The sequence below is a fragment of the Lepus europaeus genome, chromosome 11 (genome assembly GCF_033115175.1).
Source record: "Lepus europaeus isolate LE1 chromosome 11, mLepTim1.pri, whole genome shotgun sequence".
Classification (NCBI taxonomy): Eukaryota; Metazoa; Chordata; class Mammalia; order Lagomorpha; family Leporidae; genus Lepus; species Lepus europaeus.
Window position 1 is genome coordinate 98,072,628 of NC_084837.1, and position 18,714 is coordinate 98,091,341.

The window sequence follows — 18,714 nt, forward strand, 5'->3', positions numbered from 1 at the left end:
ATGCAGAAAAAACAAACACAGAGTGTTTCACAATATTTCGGATTGAGTTAGCCAAAACACAACCGGATATTTCTGGTTTCATCCAGTCATATCCGGACAAAGTGGTGTGGAGTTCATATGCCTTGGAATGTGAAAATCACTGTAAAAATGGTTTTGTAGAAAAGCAAAGTCTTTTTGTTAGGCAAGTGCATAAAATGTCATCTATACAAACAGAAATATCATGTTTGTTTGCCGCAGTTCCTCTAGCTTTCTCCCTAGAAAATACGAGTGTGTAGAGCTGCTGTCTCCGTGTTGAACCAATTAGTGTTTCCAAGCAGAAAATTAAATGTCCCCTGATAAAAAACATTCAAAACCATAAAATCCGTTGATAATATCCGGAAAACACAAACACAGAGGCTGTGGCAATATCTGAGATTGAGTTAGCCAAAACAAAACCGGATATTTCCGGCTTCATCCAGTCATATCCGGACAAAGTGGTGTGGAATTCGTATGCAGTGGACCGAGAAAATCACAGTAAAAATGGTTTTGGAGAAAAGCAACATATTTTCGTTTTGCAAGTCCATAAAATGTCATCTATACAAACAGAAACATCATGTTTGTTTGTAGCAGTTCCTCTAGCTTTCTACATAGAAAATATGAATGTGTAGAGCTGGTGTCCCCTTGATGAACCAGTTATTGTTTCAATGGTACAAAATTAAATGATCCCTGATAAAAACATTCAAAACCATAAAGTCCATCGATGGTATCCAGAAAACACAAACACAGAGTCTTTCACAATCTTTCACATTGAGTAAGCCAAAACACAACAGGACATTTCTGGTTTCATCCAGTCATTTCCGGACAAACTGGTGTGGAATTCGTATGCAATGGACCGAGAAAATCAGAGTAAAAATGGTGTTGGGGAAAAGCAAAGTCTTTTCGTTAAGCAAGTGCATAAAATGTCATCGATACAAATAGAAATGTCATGTTTGTTTGCCGAATTTCCTGTCGTTTCTCCCTAGAAAATACGAATATGTATAGCTGGTGTCTCCATGTGGAACCAATTACTGTATCCAAGTTCAAAATTAAATGTTCCCTGATAAAAAACATTCAAAACAATAAAGTAGGTTGATAATATCCAGAAAACACAAACAAAAAGCTTTCACAATATCTGGGATTGAGTTAGCCAAAGCAAAACCGGATATTTCCGGTTTCATCCAGTCATATCTGGACAAAGTGGTGTGGAATTCGTATGCAATGGACTGAGAAAATCACAGTAAAAATGGTTTTGTACAAAAGCAAAGTCCTTTCATTAGGCAAGTTCATAAAATGTCATCTATACAAACAGAAATATCATGTTTGTTTGTCGCCGTTACACTAGTTTTCTCCCTAGAAAATACAAATATGTAGAGCTGCTGTCCCGATGTGGAACCAATTACTGTATCTAAGCTCAAAATAAAATGTTCATTGATAACAAATATTAAAACAATAAAGTCCGTTGATAATATCCAGAAAACACAAACACGGAGGCTCTAGTAATATCTGGGATTGAGTTAGCCAAAACAAAACCGGATATTTCCAGTTATATCCAGTCATATACGAACAAAGTGGTGTGGGATTCGCATGCAATGGACCGAGAAAATCACAGTAAAAATGGTTTTGAAGAAAAGCAACATATTTTCATTAGGTAAGTGGGTAAAATGTCATCTATACAAACAGAAATATCATGTTTGTTTGTCGCAGTTCCTCTAGCTTTCTCACTAGAAAATACGAAAGTGTAGAGCTGGGGTCTCCATGTGGAACCAATAAGTGTTTCCAAGCACAAAATTAATTGTTCCCAAAAAAAAAAACATTCAAAACAATAAAGTCCATGGATAATATCAGGAATACACAAACACAGAGGCTTTTACAATATTTCGGATTGAGTGAGCCAAAACACAACCGGATATTTCTGGTTTCATGCAGTCATATCCGGAGGAACTGGTGAGGAATTCATATGCAATGGACCGTGAAAATCGCAGTAAAAATGGTTTTGGAGAAAAGCAAAGTCTTTTTGTTAGCCAAGTCCTTAAATTTCATCTATACAAACAGAAATATCATGATTGATTGCCGCAGTTCCTCTAGCTTTCTCCCTACAACATACGAATGTGTAAACTGGTGTCTCCATATGGATTCAATTAGTGTTTCTACGGTACAAAATTAAATGTTCCCTGATAAAAACACTCAAAACAATAAAATCCATTGATAATATCAAGAAAACACATACACTGAAGCTATAGCAATATCTGGGATTGAGTTAGCAAAAACAAAACCGGATATTTCCGGTTTCATCTAGTCATATCCGGTGAAATGGTGTGGAATTCGTATGCAAGGGACCAAGAAAATTGCAGTAAAAATGGTTTTGGAGAAAAGCAAAGTCTTTTCGTTAGGCAAGTGCATAAAATGCCATCTATACAAACAGAAATATCATGTTTGTTTGCCGCAGTTCCTCTAGCTTTCTCCCTAGAACATACGAATGTGTAAACTGGTGTCTCCATGTGGATCCAATTAGTGTTTCTACGGTACAAAATTAAATATTTCATGATAAAAACATTCAAAACAATAAAATCCATTGATAATATCCAGAAAACACAGACACTGAGGCTGTAGCAATATCTGGGATATAGTAAGCCAAAACGCAACCATTTATTTCTGGTTTCAACCAGTCATATCCGGACAAAGTGGTGTGGAATTCGTATGCAATGGACGGAGAAAATCACACTAAAAATGGATTTGGAGAAAAGCAAAGTCTTTTCGTTAGACAAGTGCTTAAATTGTCATCTATATTTACAGAAATATCATGTTTGTTTGCCGCAGTTCCTCTAGCTTTCTCCCTAGAAAATACGAATGTGTAGAGCTGGTGTCTCCATGTGGAACCAATTAGTGTTTCAACGGTACAAAATTAAATGTTCCCTGATAAAAACCCTCAAAACAATAAAATCCGTTCATAATATGCAGAAAAAACAAACACAGAGTGTTTCACAATATTTCGGATTGAGTTAGCCAAAACACAACCGGATATTTCTGGTTTCATCCAGTCATATCCGGACAAAGTGGTGTGGAGTTCATATGCCTTGGAATGTGAAAATCACTGTAAAAATGGTTTTGTAGAAAAGCAAAGTCTTTTTGTTAGGCAAGTGCATAAAATGTCATCTATACAAACAGAAATATCATGTTTGTTTGCCGCAGTTCCTCTAGCTTTCTCCCTAGAAAATACGAGTGTGTAGAGCTGCTGTCTCCGTGTTGAACCAATTAGTGTTTCCAAGCAGAAAATTAAATGTCCCCTGATAAAAAACATTCAAAACCATAAAATCCGTTGATAATATCCGGAAAACACAAACACAGAGGCTGTGGCAATATCTGAGATTGAGTTAGCCAAAACAAAACCGGATATTTCCGGCTTCATCCAGTCATATCCAGACAAAGTGGTGTGGAATTCGTATGCAGTGGACCGAGAAAATCACAGTAAAAATGGTTTTGGAGAAAAGCAACATATTTTCGTTTTGCAAGTCCATAAAATGTCATCTATACAAACAGAAATATCATGTTTGTTTGTAGCAGTTCCTCTAGCTTTCTACATAGAAAATATGAATGTGTAGAGCTGGTGTCCCCTTGATGAACCAGTTATTGTTTCAATGGTACAAAATTAAATGATCCCTGATAAAAACATTCAAAACCATAAAGTCCATCGATGGTATCCAGAAAACACAAACACAGAGTCTTTCACAATCTTTCACATTGAGTAAGCCAAAACACAACAGGACATTTCTGGTTTCATCCAGTCATTTCCGGACAAACTGGTGTGGAATTCGTATGCAATGGACCGAGAAAATCAGAGTAAAAATGGTGTTGGGGAAAAGCAAAGTCTTTTCGTTAAGCAAGTGCATAAAATGTCATCGATACAAATAGAAATGTCATGTTTGTTTGCCGAATTTCCTGTCGTTTCTCCCTAGAAAATACGAATATGTATAGCTGGTGTCTCCATGTGGAACCAATTACTGTATCCAAGTTCAAAATTAAATGTTCCCTGATAAAAAACATTCAAAACAATAAAGTAGGTTGATAATATCCAGAAAACACAAACAAAAAGCTTTCACAATATCTGGGATTGAGTTAGCCAAAGCAAAACCGGATATTTCCGGTTTCATCCAGTCATATCCGGACAAAGTGGTGTGGAATTCGTATGCAATGGACTGAGAAAATCACAGTAAAAATGGTTTTGTACAAAAGCAAAGTCCTTTCATTAGGCAAGTTCATAAAATGTCATCTATACAAACAGAAATATCATGTTTGTTTGTCGCCGTTACACTAGTTTTCTCCCTAGAAAATACAAATATGTAGAGCTGCTGTCCCGATGTGGAACCAATTACTGTATCTAAGCTCAAAATAAAATGTTCATTGATAACAAATATTAAAACAATAAAGTCCGTTGATAATATCCAGAAAACACAAACACGGAGGCTCTAGTAATATCTGGGATTGAGTTAGCCAAAACAAAACCGGATATTTCCAGTTATATCCAGTCATATACGAACAAAGTGGTGTGGGATTCGCATGCAATGGACCGAGAAAATCACAGTAAAAATGGTTTTGAAGAAAAGCAACATATTTTCATTAGGTAAGTGGGTAAAATGTCATCTATACAAACAGAAATATCATGTTTGTTTGTCGCAGTTCCTCTAGCTTTCTCACTAGAAAATACGAAAGTGTAGAGCTGGGGTCTCCATGTGGAACCAATAAGTGTTTCCAAGCACAAAATTAATTGTTCCCCCAAAAAAAAAAAACATTCAAAACAATAAAGTCCATGGATAATATCAGGAATACACAAACACAGAGGCTTTTACAATATTTCGGATTGAGTGAGCCAAAACACAACCGGATATTTCTGGTTTCATGCAGTCATATCCGGAGGAACTGGTGAGGAATTCATATGCAATGGACCGTGAAAATCGCAGTAAAAATGGTTTTGGAGAAAAGCAAAGTCTTTTTGTTAGCCAAGTCCTTAAATTTCATCTATACAAACAGAAATATCATGATTGATTGCCGCAGTTCCTCTAGCTTTCTCCCTACAACATACGAATGTGTAAACTGGTGTCTCCATATGGATTCAATTAGTGTTTCTACGGTACAAAATTAAATGTTCCCTGATAAAAACACTCAAAACAATAAAATCCATTGATAATATCAAGAAAACACATACACTGAAGCTATAGCAATATCTGGGATTGAGTTAGCAAAAACAAAACCGGATATTTCCGGTTTCATCTAGTCATATCCGGTGAAATGGTGTGGAATTCGTATGCAAGGGACCAAGAAAATTGCAGTAAAAATGGTTTTGGAGAAAAGCAAAGTCTTTTCGTTAGGCAAGTGCATAAAATGCCATCTATACAAACAGAAATATCATGTTTGTTTGCCGCAGTTCCTCTAGCTTTCTCCCTAGAACATACGAATGTGTAAACTGGTGTCTCCATGTGGATCCAATTAGTGTTTCTACGGTACAAAATTAAATGTTTCATGATAAAAACATTCAAAACAATAAAATCCATTGATAATATCCAGAAAACACAGACACTGAGGCTGTAGCAATATCTGGGATATAGTAAGCCAAAACGCAACCATTTATTTCTGGTTTCAACCAGTCATATCCGGACAAAGTGGTGTGGAATTCGTATGCAATGGACGGAGAAAATCACACTAAAAATGGATTTGGAGAAAAGCAAAGTCTTTTCGTTAGACAAGTGCTTAAATTGTCATCTATATTTACAGAAATATCATGTTTGTTTGCCGCAGTTCCTCTAGCTTTCTCCCTAGAAAATACGAATGTGTAGAGCTGGTGTCTCCATGTGGAACCAATTAGTGTTTCAACGGTACAAAATTAAATGTTCCCTGATAAAAACCCTCAAAACAATAAAATCCGTTCATAATATGCAGAAAAAACAAACACAGAGTGTTTCACAATATTTCGGATTGAGTTAGCCAAAACACAACCGGATATTTCTGGTTTCATCCAGTCATATCCGGACAAAGTGGTGTGGAGTTCATATGCCTTGGAATGTGAAAATCACTGTAAAAATGGTTTTGTAGAAAAGCAAAGTCTTTTTGTTAGGCAAGTGCATAAAATGTCATCTATACAAACAGAAATATCATGTTTGTTTGCCGCAGTTCCTCTAGCTTTCTCCCTAGAAAATACGAGTGTGTAGAGCTGCTGTCTCCGTGTTGAACCAATTAGTGTTTCCAAGCAGAAAATTAAATGTCCCCTGATAAAAAACATTCAAAACCATAAAATCCGTTGATAATATCCGGAAAACACAAACACAGAGGCTGTGGCAATATCTGAGATTGAGTTAGCCAAAACAAAACCGGATATTTCCGGCTTCATCCAGTCATATCCAGACAAAGTGGTGTGGAATTCGTATGCAGTGGACCGAGAAAATCACAGTAAAAATGGTTTTGGAGAAAAGCAACATATTTTCGTTTTGCAAGTCCATAAAATGTCATCTATACAAACAGAAATATCATGTTTGTTTGTAGCAGTTCCTCTAGCTTTCTACATAGAAAATATGAATGTGTAGAGCTGGTGTCCCCTTGATGAACCAGTTATTGTTTCAATGGTACAAAATTAAATGATCCCTGATAAAAACATTCAAAACCATAAAGTCCATCGATGGTATCCAGAAAACACAAACACAGAGTCTTTCACAATCTTTCACATTGAGTAAGCCAAAACACAACAGGACATTTCTGGTTTCATCCAGTCATTTCCGGACAAACTGGTGTGGAATTCGTATGCAATGGACCGAGAAAATCAGAGTAAAAATGGTGTTGGGGAAAAGCAAAGTCTTTTCGTTAAGCAAGTGCATAAAATGTCATCGATACAAATAGAAATGTCATGTTTGTTTGCCGAATTTCCTGTCGTTTCTCCCTAGAAAATACGAATATGTATAGCTGGTGTCTCCATGTGGAACCAATTACTGTATCCAAGTTCAAAATTAAATGTTCCCTGATAAAAAACATTCAAAACAATAAAGTAGGTTGATAATATCCAGAAAACACAAACAAAAAGCTTTCACAATATCTGGGATTGAGTTAGCCAAAGCAAAACCGGATATTTCCGGTTTCATCCAGTCATATCCGGACAAAGTGGTGTGGAATTCGTATGCAATGGACTGAGAAAATCACAGTAAAAATGGTTTTGTACAAAAGCAAAGTCCTTTCATTAGGCAAGTTCATAAAATGTCATCTATACAAACAGAAATATCATGTTTGTTTGTCGCCGTTACACTAGTTTTCTCCCTAGAAAATACAAATATGTAGAGCTGCTGTCCCGATGTGGAACCAATTACTGTATCTAAGCTCAAAATAAAATGTTCATTGATAACAAATATTAAAACAATAAAGTCCGTTGATAATATCCAGAAAACACAAACACGGAGGCTCTAGTAATATCTGGGATTGAGTTAGCCAAAACAAAACCGGATATTTCCAGTTATATCCAGTCATATACGAACAAAGTGGTGTGGGATTCGCATGCAATGGACCGAGAAAATCACAGTAAAAATGGTTTTGAAGAAAAGCAACATATTTTCATTAGGTAAGTGGGTAAAATGTCATCTATACAAACAGAAATATCATGTTTGTTTGTCGCAGTTCCTCTAGCTTTCTCACTAGAAAATACGAAAGTGTAGAGCTGGGGTCTCCATGTGGAACCAATAAGTGTTTCCAAGCACAAAATTAATTGTTCCCCCAAAAAAAAAAAACATTCAAAACAATAAAGTCCATGGATAATATCAGGAATACACAAACACAGAGGCTTTTACAATATTTCGGATTGAGTGAGCCAAAACACAACCGGATATTTCTGGTTTCATGCAGTCATATCCGGAGGAACTGGTGAGGAATTCATATGCAATGGACCGTGAAAATCGCAGTAAAAATGGTTTTGGAGAAAAGCAAAGTCTTTTTGTTAGCCAAGTCCTTAAATTTCATCTATACAAACAGAAATATCATGATTGATTGCCGCAGTTCCTCTAGCTTTCTCCCTACAACATACGAATGTGTAAACTGGTGTCTCCATATGGATTCAATTAGTGTTTCTACGGTACAAAATTAAATGTTCCCTGATAAAAACACTCAAAACAATAAAATCCATTGATAATATCAAGAAAACACATACACTGAAGCTATAGCAATATCTGGGATTGAGTTAGCAAAAACAAAACCGGATATTTCCGGTTTCATCTAGTCATATCCGGTGAAATGGTGTGGAATTCGTATGCAAGGGACCAAGAAAATTGCAGTAAAAATGGTTTTGGAGAAAAGCAAAGTCTTTTCGTTAGGCAAGTGCATAAAATGCCATCTATACAAACAGAAATATCATGTTTGTTTGCCGCAGTTCCTCTAGCTTTCTCCCTAGAACATACGAATGTGTAAACTGGTGTCTCCATGTGGATCCAATTAGTGTTTCTACGGTACAAAATTAAATGTTTCATGATAAAAACATTCAAAACAATAAAATCCATTGATAATATCCAGAAAACACAGACACTGAGGCTGTAGCAATATCTGGGATATAGTAAGCCAAAACGCAACCATTTATTTCTGGTTTCAACCAGTCATATCCGGACAAAGTGGTGTGGAATTCGTATGCAATGGACGGAGAAAATCACACTAAAAATGGATTTGGAGAAAAGCAAAGTCTTTTCGTTAGACAAGTGCTTAAATTGTCATCTATATTTACAGAAATATCATGTTTGTTTGCCGCAGTTCCTCTAGCTTTCTCCCTAGAAAATACGAATGTGTAGAGCTGGTGTCTCCATGTGGAACCAATTAGTGTTTCAACGGTACAAAATTAAATGTTCCCTGATAAAAACCCTCAAAACAATAAAATCCGTTCATAATATGCAGAAAAAACAAACACAGAGTGTTTCACAATATTTCGGATTGAGTTAGCCAAAACACAACCGGATATTTCTGGTTTCATCCAGTCATATCCGGACAAAGTGGTGTGGAGTTCATATGCCTTGGAATGTGAAAATCACTGTAAAAATGGTTTTGTAGAAAAGCAAAGTCTTTTTGTTAGGCAAGTGCATAAAATGTCATCTATACAAACAGAAATATCATGTTTGTTTGCCGCAGTTCCTCTAGCTTTCTCCCTAGAAAATACGAGTGTGTAGAGCTGCTGTCTCCGTGTTGAACCAATTAGTGTTTCCAAGCAGAAAATTAAATGTCCCCTGATAAAAAACATTCAAAACCATAAAATCCGTTGATAATATCCGGAAAACACAAACACAGAGGCTGTGGCAATATCTGAGATTGAGTTAGCCAAAACAAAACCGGATATTTCCGGCTTCATCCAGTCATATCCAGACAAAGTGGTGTGGAATTCGTATGCAGTGGACCGAGAAAATCACAGTAAAAATGGTTTTGGAGAAAAGCAACATATTTTCGTTTTGCAAGTCCATAAAATGTCATCTATACAAACAGAAATATCATGTTTGTTTGTAGCAGTTCCTCTAGCTTTCTACATAGAAAATATGAATGTGTAGAGCTGGTGTCCCCTTGATGAACCAGTTATTGTTTCAATGGTACAAAATTAAATGATCCCTGATAAAAACATTCAAAACCATAAAGTCCATCGATGGTATCCAGAAAACACAAACACAGAGTCTTTCACAATCTTTCACATTGAGTAAGCCAAAACACAACAGGACATTTCTGGTTTCATCCAGTCATTTCCGGACAAACTGGTGTGGAATTCGTATGCAATGGACCGAGAAAATCAGAGTAAAAATGGTGTTGGGGAAAAGCAAAGTCTTTTCGTTAAGCAAGTGCATAAAATGTCATCGATACAAATAGAAATGTCATGTTTGTTTGCCGAATTTCCTGTCGTTTCTCCCTAGAAAATACAAATATGTATAGCTGGTGTCTCCATGTGGAACCAATTACTGTATCCAAGTTCAAAATTAAATGTTCCCTGATAAAAAACATTCAAAACAATAAAGTAGGTTGATAATATCCAGAAAACACAAACAAAAAGCTTTCACAATATCTGGGATTGAGTTAGCCAAAGCAAAACCGGATATTTCCGGTTTCATCCAGTCATATCCGGACAAAGTGGTGTGGAATTCGTATGCAATGGACTGAGAAAATCACAGTAAAAATGGTTTTGTACAAAAGCAAAGTCCTTTCATTAGGCAAGTTCATAAAATGTCATCTATACAAACAGAAATATCATGTTTGTTTGTCGCCGTTACACTAGTTTTCTCCCTAGAAAATACAAATATGTAGAGCTGCTGTCCCGATGTGGAACCAATTACTGTATCTAAGCTCAAAATAAAATGTTCATTGATAACAAATATTAAAACAATAAAGTCCGTTGATAATATCCAGAAAACACAAACACGGAGGCTCTAGTAATATCTGGGATTGAGTTAGCCAAAACAAAACCGGATATTTCCAGTTATATCCAGTCATATACGAACAAAGTGGTGTGGGATTCGCATGCAATGGACCGAGAAAATCACAGTAAAAATGGTTTTGAAGAAAAGCAACATATTTTCATTAGGTAAGTGGGTAAAATGTCATCTATACAAACAGAAATATCATGTTTGTTTGTCGCAGTTCCTCTAGCTTTCTCACTAGAAAATACGAAAGTGTAGAGCTGGGGTCTCCATGTGGAACCAATAAGTGTTTCCAAGCACAAAATTAATTGTTCCCCAAAAAAAAAAAAACATTCAAAACAATAAAGTCCATGGATAATATCAGGAATACACAAACACAGAGGCTTTTACAATATTTCGGATTGAGTGAGCCAAAACACAACCGGATATTTCTGGTTTCATGCAGTCATATCCGGAGGAACTGGTGAGGAATTCATATGCAATGGACCGTGAAAATCGCAGTAAAAATGGTTTTGGAGAAAAGCAAAGTCTTTTTGTTAGCCAAGTCCTTAAATTTCATCTATACAAACAGAAATATCATGATTGATTGCCGCAGTTCCTCTAGCTTTCTCCCTACAACATACGAATGTGTAAACTGGTGTCTCCATATGGATTCAATTAGTGTTTCTACGGTACAAAATTAAATGTTCCCTGATAAAAACACTCAAAACAATAAAATCCATTGATAATATCAAGAAAACACATACACTGAAGCTATAGCAATATCTGGGATTGAGTTAGCAAAAACAAAACCGGATATTTCCGGTTTCATCTAGTCATATCCGGTGAAATGGTGTGGAATTCGTATGCAAGGGACCAAGAAAATTGCAGTAAAAATGGTTTTGGAGAAAAGCAAAGTCTTTTCGTTAGGCAAGTGCATAAAATGCCATCTATACAAACAGAAATATCATGTTTGTTTGCCGCAGTTCCTCTAGCTTTCTCCCTAGAACATACGAATGTGTAAACTGGTGTCTCCATGTGGATCCAATTAGTGTTTCTACGGTACAAAATTAAATGTTTCATGATAAAAACATTCAAAACAATAAAATCCATTGATAATATCCAGAAAACACAGACACTGAGGCTGTAGCAATATCTGGGATATAGTAAGCCAAAACGCAACCATTTATTTCTGGTTTCAACCAGTCATATCCGGACAAAGTGGTGTGGAATTCGTATGCAATGGACGGAGAAAATCACACTAAAAATGGATTTGGAGAAAAGCAAAGTCTTTTCGTTAGACAAGTGCTTAAATTGTCATCTATATTTACAGAAATATCATGTTTGTTTGCCGCAGTTCCTCTAGCTTTCTCCCTAGAAAATACGAATGTGTAGAGCTGGTGTCTCCATGTGGAACCAATTAGTGTTTCAACGGTACAAAATTAAATGTTCCCTGATAAAAACCCTCAAAACAATAAAATCCGTTCATAATATGCAGAAAAAACAAACACAGAGTGTTTCACAATATTTCGGATTGAGTTAGCCAAAACACAACCGGATATTTCTGGTTTCATCCAGTCATATCCGGACAAAGTGGTGTGGAGTTCATATGCCTTGGAATGTGAAAATCACTGTAAAAATGGTTTTGTAGAAAAGCAAAGTCTTTTTGTTAGGCAAGTGCATAAAATGTCATCTATACAAACAGAAATATCATGTTTGTTTGCCGCAGTTCCTCTAGCTTTCTCCCTAGAAAATACGAGTGTGTAGAGCTGCTGTCTCCGTGTTGAACCAATTAGTGTTTCCAAGCAGAAAATTAAATGTCCCCTGATAAAAAACATTCAAAACCATAAAATCCGTTGATAATATCCGGAAAACACAAACACAGAGGCTGTGGCAATATCTGAGATTGAGTTAGCCAAAACAAAACCGGATATTTCCGGCTTCATCCAGTCATATCCAGACAAAGTGGTGTGGAATTCGTATGCAGTGGACCGAGAAAATCACAGTAAAAATGGTTTTGGAGAAAAGCAACATATTTTCGTTTTGCAAGTCCATAAAATGTCATCTATACAAACAGAAATATCATGTTTGTTTGTAGCAGTTCCTCTAGCTTTCTACATAGAAAATATGAATGTGTAGAGCTGGTGTCCCCTTGATGAACCAGTTATTGTTTCAATGGTACAAAATTAAATGATCCCTGATAAAAACATTCAAAACCATAAAGTCCATCGATGGTATCCAGAAAACACAAACACAGAGTCTTTCACAATCTTTCACATTGAGTAAGCCAAAACACAACAGGACATTTCTGGTTTCATCCAGTCATTTCCGGACAAACTGGTGTGGAATTCGTATGCAATGGACCGAGAAAATCAGAGTAAAAATGGTGTTGGGGAAAAGCAAAGTCTTTTCGTTAAGCAAGTGCATAAAATGTCATCGATACAAATAGAAATGTCATGTTTGTTTGCCGAATTTCCTGTCGTTTCTCCCTAGAAAATACGAATATGTATAGTTGGTGTCTCCATGTGGAACCAATTACTGTATCCAAGTTCAAAATTAAATGTTCCCTGATAAAAAACATTCAAAACAATAAAGTAGGTTGATAATATCCAGAAAACACAAACAAAAAGCTTTCACAATATCTGGGATTGAGTTAGCCAAAGCAAAACCGGATATTTCCGGTTTCATCCAGTCATATCCGGACAAAGTGGTGTGGAATTCGTATGCAATGGACTGAGAAAATCACAGTAAAATGGTTTTGTACAAAAGCAAAGTCCTTTCATTAGGCAAGTTCATAAAATGTCATCTATACAAACAGAAATATCATGTTTGTTTGTCGCCGTTACACTAGTTTTCTCCCTAGAAAATACAAATATGTAGAGCTGCTGTCCCGATGTGGAACCAATTACTGTATCTAAGCTCAAAATAAAATGTTCATTGATAACAAATATTAAAACAATAAAGTCCGTTGATAATATCCAGAAAACACAAACACGGAGGCTCTAGTAATATCTGGGATTGAGTTAGCCAAAACAAAACCGGATATTTCCAGTTATATCCAGTCATATACGAACAAAGTGGTGTGGGATTCGCATGCAATGGACCGAGAAAATCACAGTAAAAATGGTTTTGAAGAAAAGCAACATATTTTCATTAGGTAAGTGGGTAAAATGTCATCTATACAAACAGAAATATCATGTTTGTTTGTCGCAGTTCCTCTAGCTTTCTCACTAGAAAATACGAAAGTGTAGAGCTGGGGTCTCCATGTGGAACCAATAAGTGTTTCCAAGCACAAAATTAATTGTTCCCAAAAAAAAAAAACATTCAAAACAATAAAGTCCATGGATAATATCAGGAATACACAAACACAGAGGCTTTTACAATATTTCGGATTGAGTGAGCCAAAACACAACCGGATATTTCTGGTTTCATGCAGTCATATCCGGAGAAACTGGTGAGGAATTCATATGCAATGGACCGTGAAAATCGCAGTAAAAATGGTTTTGGAGAAAAGCAAAGTCTTTTTGTTAGCCAAGTCCTTAAATTTCATCTATACAAACAGAAATATCATGATTGATTGCCGCAGTTCCTCTAGCTTTCTCCCTACAACATACGAATGTGTAAACTGGTGTCTCCATATGGATTCAATTAGTGTTTCTACGGTACAAAATTAAATGTTCCCTGATAAAAACACTCAAAACAATAAAATCCATTGATAATATCAAGAAAACACATACACTGAAGCTATAGCAATATCTGGGATTGAGTTAGCAAAAACAAAACCGGATATTTCCGGTTTCATCTAGTCATATCCGGTGAAATGGTGTGGAATTCGTATGCAAGGGACCAAGAAAATTGCAGTAAAAATGGTTTTGGAGAAAAGCAAAGTCTTTTCGTTAGGCAAGTGCATAAAATGCCATCTATACAAACAGAAATATCATGTTTGTTTGCCGCAGTTCCTCTAGCTTTCTCCCTAGAACATACGAATGTGTAAACTGGTGTCTCCATGTGGATCCAATTAGTGTTTCTACGGTACAAAATTAAATGTTTCATGATAAAAACATTCAAAACAATAAAATCCATTGATAATATCCAGAAAACACAGACACTGAGGCTGTAGCAATATCTGGGATATAGTAAGCCAAAACGCAACCATTTATTTCTGGTTTCAACCAGTCATATCCGGACAAAGTGGTGTGGAATTCGTATGCAATGGACGGAGAAAATCACACTAAAAATGGATTTGGAGAAAAGCAAAGTCTTTTCGTTAGACAAGTGCTTAAATTGTCATCTATATTTACAGAAATATCATGTTTGTTTGCCGCAGTTCCTCTAGCTTTCTCCCTAGAAAATACGAATGTGTAGAGCTGGTGTCTCCATGTGGAACCAATTAGTGTTTCAACGGTACAAAATTAAATGTTCCCTGATAAAAACCCTCAAAACAATAAAATCCGTTCATAATATGCAGAAAAAACAAACACAGAGTGTTTCACAATATTTCGGATTGAGTTAGCCAAAACACAACCGGATATTTCTGGTTTCATCCAGTCATATCCGGACAAAGTGGTGTGGAGTTCATATGCCTTGGAATGTGAAAATCACTGTAAAAATGGTTTTGTAGAAAAGCAAAGTCTTTTTGTTAGGCAAGTGCATAAAATGTCATCTATACAAACAGAAATATCATGTTTGTTTGCCGCAGTTCCTCTAGCTTTCTCCCTAGAAAATACGAGTGTGTAGAGCTGCTGTCTCCGTGTTGAACCAATTAGTGTTTCCAAGCAGAAAATTAAATGTCCCCTGATAAAAAACATTCAAAACCATAAAATCCGTTGATAATATCCGGAAAACACAAACACAGAGGCTGTGGCAATATCTGAGATTGAGTTAGCCAAAACAAAACCGGATATTTCCGGCTTCATCCAGTCATATCCAGACAAAGTGGTGTGGAATTCGTATGCAGTGGACCGAGAAAATCACAGTAAAAATGGTTTTGGAGAAAAGCAACATATTTTCGTTTTGCAAGTCCATAAAATGTCATCTATACAAACAGAAATATCATGTTTGTTTGTAGCAGTTCCTCTAGCTTTCTACATAGAAAATATGAATGTGTAGAGCTGGTGTCCCCTTGATGAACCAGTTATTGTTTCAATGGTACAAAATTAAATGATCCCTGATAAAAACATTCAAAACCATAAAGTCCATCGATGGTATCCAGAAAACACAAACACAGAGTCTTTCACAATCTTTCACATTGAGTAAGCCAAAACACAACAGGACATTTCTGGTTTCATCCAGTCATTTCCGGACAAACTGGTGTGGAATTCGTATGCAATGGACCGAGAAAATCAGAGTAAAAATGGTGTTGGGGAAAAGCAAAGTCTTTTCGTTAAGCAAGTGCATAAAATGTCATCGATACAAATAGAAATGTCATGTTTGTTTGCCGAATTTCCTGTCGTTTCTCCCTAGAAAATACAAATATGTATAGCTGGTGTCTCCATGTGGAACCAATTACTGTATCCAAGTTCAAAATTAAATGTTCCCTGATAAAAAACATTCAAAACAATAAAGTAGGTTGATAATATCCAGAAAACACAAACAAAAAGCTTTCACAATATCTGGGATTGAGTTAGCCAAAGCAAAACCGGATATTTCCGGTTTCATCCAGTCATATCCGGACAAAGTGGTGTGGAATTCGTATGCAATGGACTGAGAAAATCACAGTAAAAATGGTTTTGTACAAAAGCAAAGTCCTTTCATTAGGCAAGTTCATAAAATGTCATCTATACAAACAGAAATATCATGTTTGTTTGTCGCCGTTACACTAGTTTTCTCCCTAGAAAATACAAATATGTAGAGCTGCTGTCCCGATGTGGAACCAATTACTGTATCTAAGCTCAAAATAAAATGTTCATTGATAACAAATATTAAAACAATAAAGTCCGTTGATAATATCCAGAAAACACAAACACGGAGGCTCTAGTAATATCTGGGATTGAGTTAGCCAAAACAAAACCGGATATTTCCAGTTATATCCAGTCATATACGAACAAAGTGGTGTGGGATTCGCATGCAATGGACCGAGAAAATCACAGTAAAAATGGTTTTGAAGAAAAGCAACATATTTTCATTAGGTAAGTGGGTAAAATGTCATCTATACAAACAGAAATATCATGTTTGTTTGTCGCAGTTCCTCTAGCTTTCTCACTAGAAAATACGAAAGTGTAGAGCTGGGGTCTCCATGTGGAACCAATAAGTGTTTCCAAGCACAAAATTAATTGTTCCCCCAAAAAAAAAAACATTCAAAACAATAAAGTCCATGGATAATATCAGGAATACACAAACACAGAGGCTTTTACAATATTTCGGATTGAGTGAGCCAAAACACAACCGGATATTTCTGGTTTCATGCAGTCATATCCGGAGGAACTGGTGAGGAATTCATATGCAATGGACCGTGAAAATCGCAGTAAAAATGGTTTTGGAGAAAAGCAAAGTCTTTTTGTTAGCCAAGTCCTTAAATTTCATCTATACAAACAGAAATATCATGATTGATTGCCGCAGTTCCTCTAGCTTTCTCCCTACAACATACGAATGTGTAAACTGGTGTCTCCATATGGATTCAATTAGTGTTTCTATGGTACAAAATTAAATGTTCCCTGATAAAAACACTCAAAACAATAAAATCCATTGATAATATCAAGAAAACACATACACTGAAGCTATAGCAATATCTGGGATTGAGTTAGCAAAAACAAAACCGGATATTTCCGGTTTCATCTAGTCATATCCGGTGAAATGGTGTGGAATTCGTATGCAAGGGACCAAGAAAATTGCAGTAAAAATGGTTTTGGAGAAAAGCAAAGTCTTTTTGTTAGGCAAGTGCATAAAATGCCATCTATACAAACAGAAATATCATGTTTGTTTGCCGCAGTTCCTCTAGCTTTCTCCCTAGAACATACGAATGTGTAAACTGGTGTCTCCATGTGGATCCAATTAGTGTTTCTACGGTACAAAATTAAATGTTTCATGATAAAAACATTCAAAACAATAAAATCCATTGATAATATCCAGAAAACACAGACACTGAGGCTGTAGCAATATCTGGGATATAGTAAGCCAAAACGCAACCATTTATTTCTGGTTTCAACCAGTCATATCCGGACAAAGTGGTGTGGAATTCATATGCAATGGACGGAGAAAATCACACTAAAAATGGATTTGGAGAAAAGCAAAGTCTTTTCGTTAGACAAGTGCTTAAATTGTCATCTATATTTACAGAAATATCATGTTTGTTTGCCGCAGTTCCTCTAGCTTTCTCCCTAGAAAATACGAATGTGTAGAGCTGGTGTCTCCATGTGGAACCAATTAGTGTTTCAACGGTACAAAATTAAATGTTCCCTGATAAAAACCCTCAAAACAATAAAATCCGTTCATAATATGCAGAAAAAACAAACACAGAGTGTTTCACAATATTTCGGATTGAGTTAGCCAAAACACAACCGGATATTTCTGGTTTCATCCAGTCATATCCGGACAAAGTGGTGTGGAGTTCATATGCCTTGGAATGTGAAAATCACTGTAAAAATGGTTTTGTAGAAAAGCAAAGTCTTTTTGTTAGGCAAGTGCATAAAATGTCATCTATACAAACAGAAATATCATGTTTGTTTGCCGCAGTTCCTCTAGCTTTCTCCCTAGAAAATACGAGTGTGTAGAGCTGCTGTCTCCGTGTTGAACCAATTAGTGTTTCCAAGCAGAAAATTAAATGTCCCCTGATAAAAAACATTCAAAACCATAAAATCCGTTGATAATATCCGGAAAACACAAACACAGAGGCTGTGGCAATATCTGAGATTGAGTTAGCCAAAACAAAACCGGATATTTCCGGCTTCATCCAGTCATATCCAGACAAAGTGGTGTGGAATTCGTATGCAGTGGACCGAGAAAATCACAGTAAAAATGGTTTTGGAGAAAAGCAACATATTTTCGTTTTGCAAGTCCATAAAATGTCATCTATACAAACAGAAATATCATGTTTGTTTGTAGCAGTTCCTCTAGCTTTCTACATAGAAAATATGAATGTGTAGAGCTGGTGTCCCCTTGATGAACCAGTTATTGTTTCAATGGTACAAAATTAAATGATCCCTGATAAAAACATTCAAAACCATAAAGTCCATCGATGGTATCCAGAAAACACAAACACAGAGTCTTTCACAATCTTTCACATTGAGTAAGCCAAAACACAACAGGACATTTCTGGTTTCATCCAGTCATTTCCGGACAAACTGGTGTGGAATTCGTATGCAATGGACCGAGAAAATCA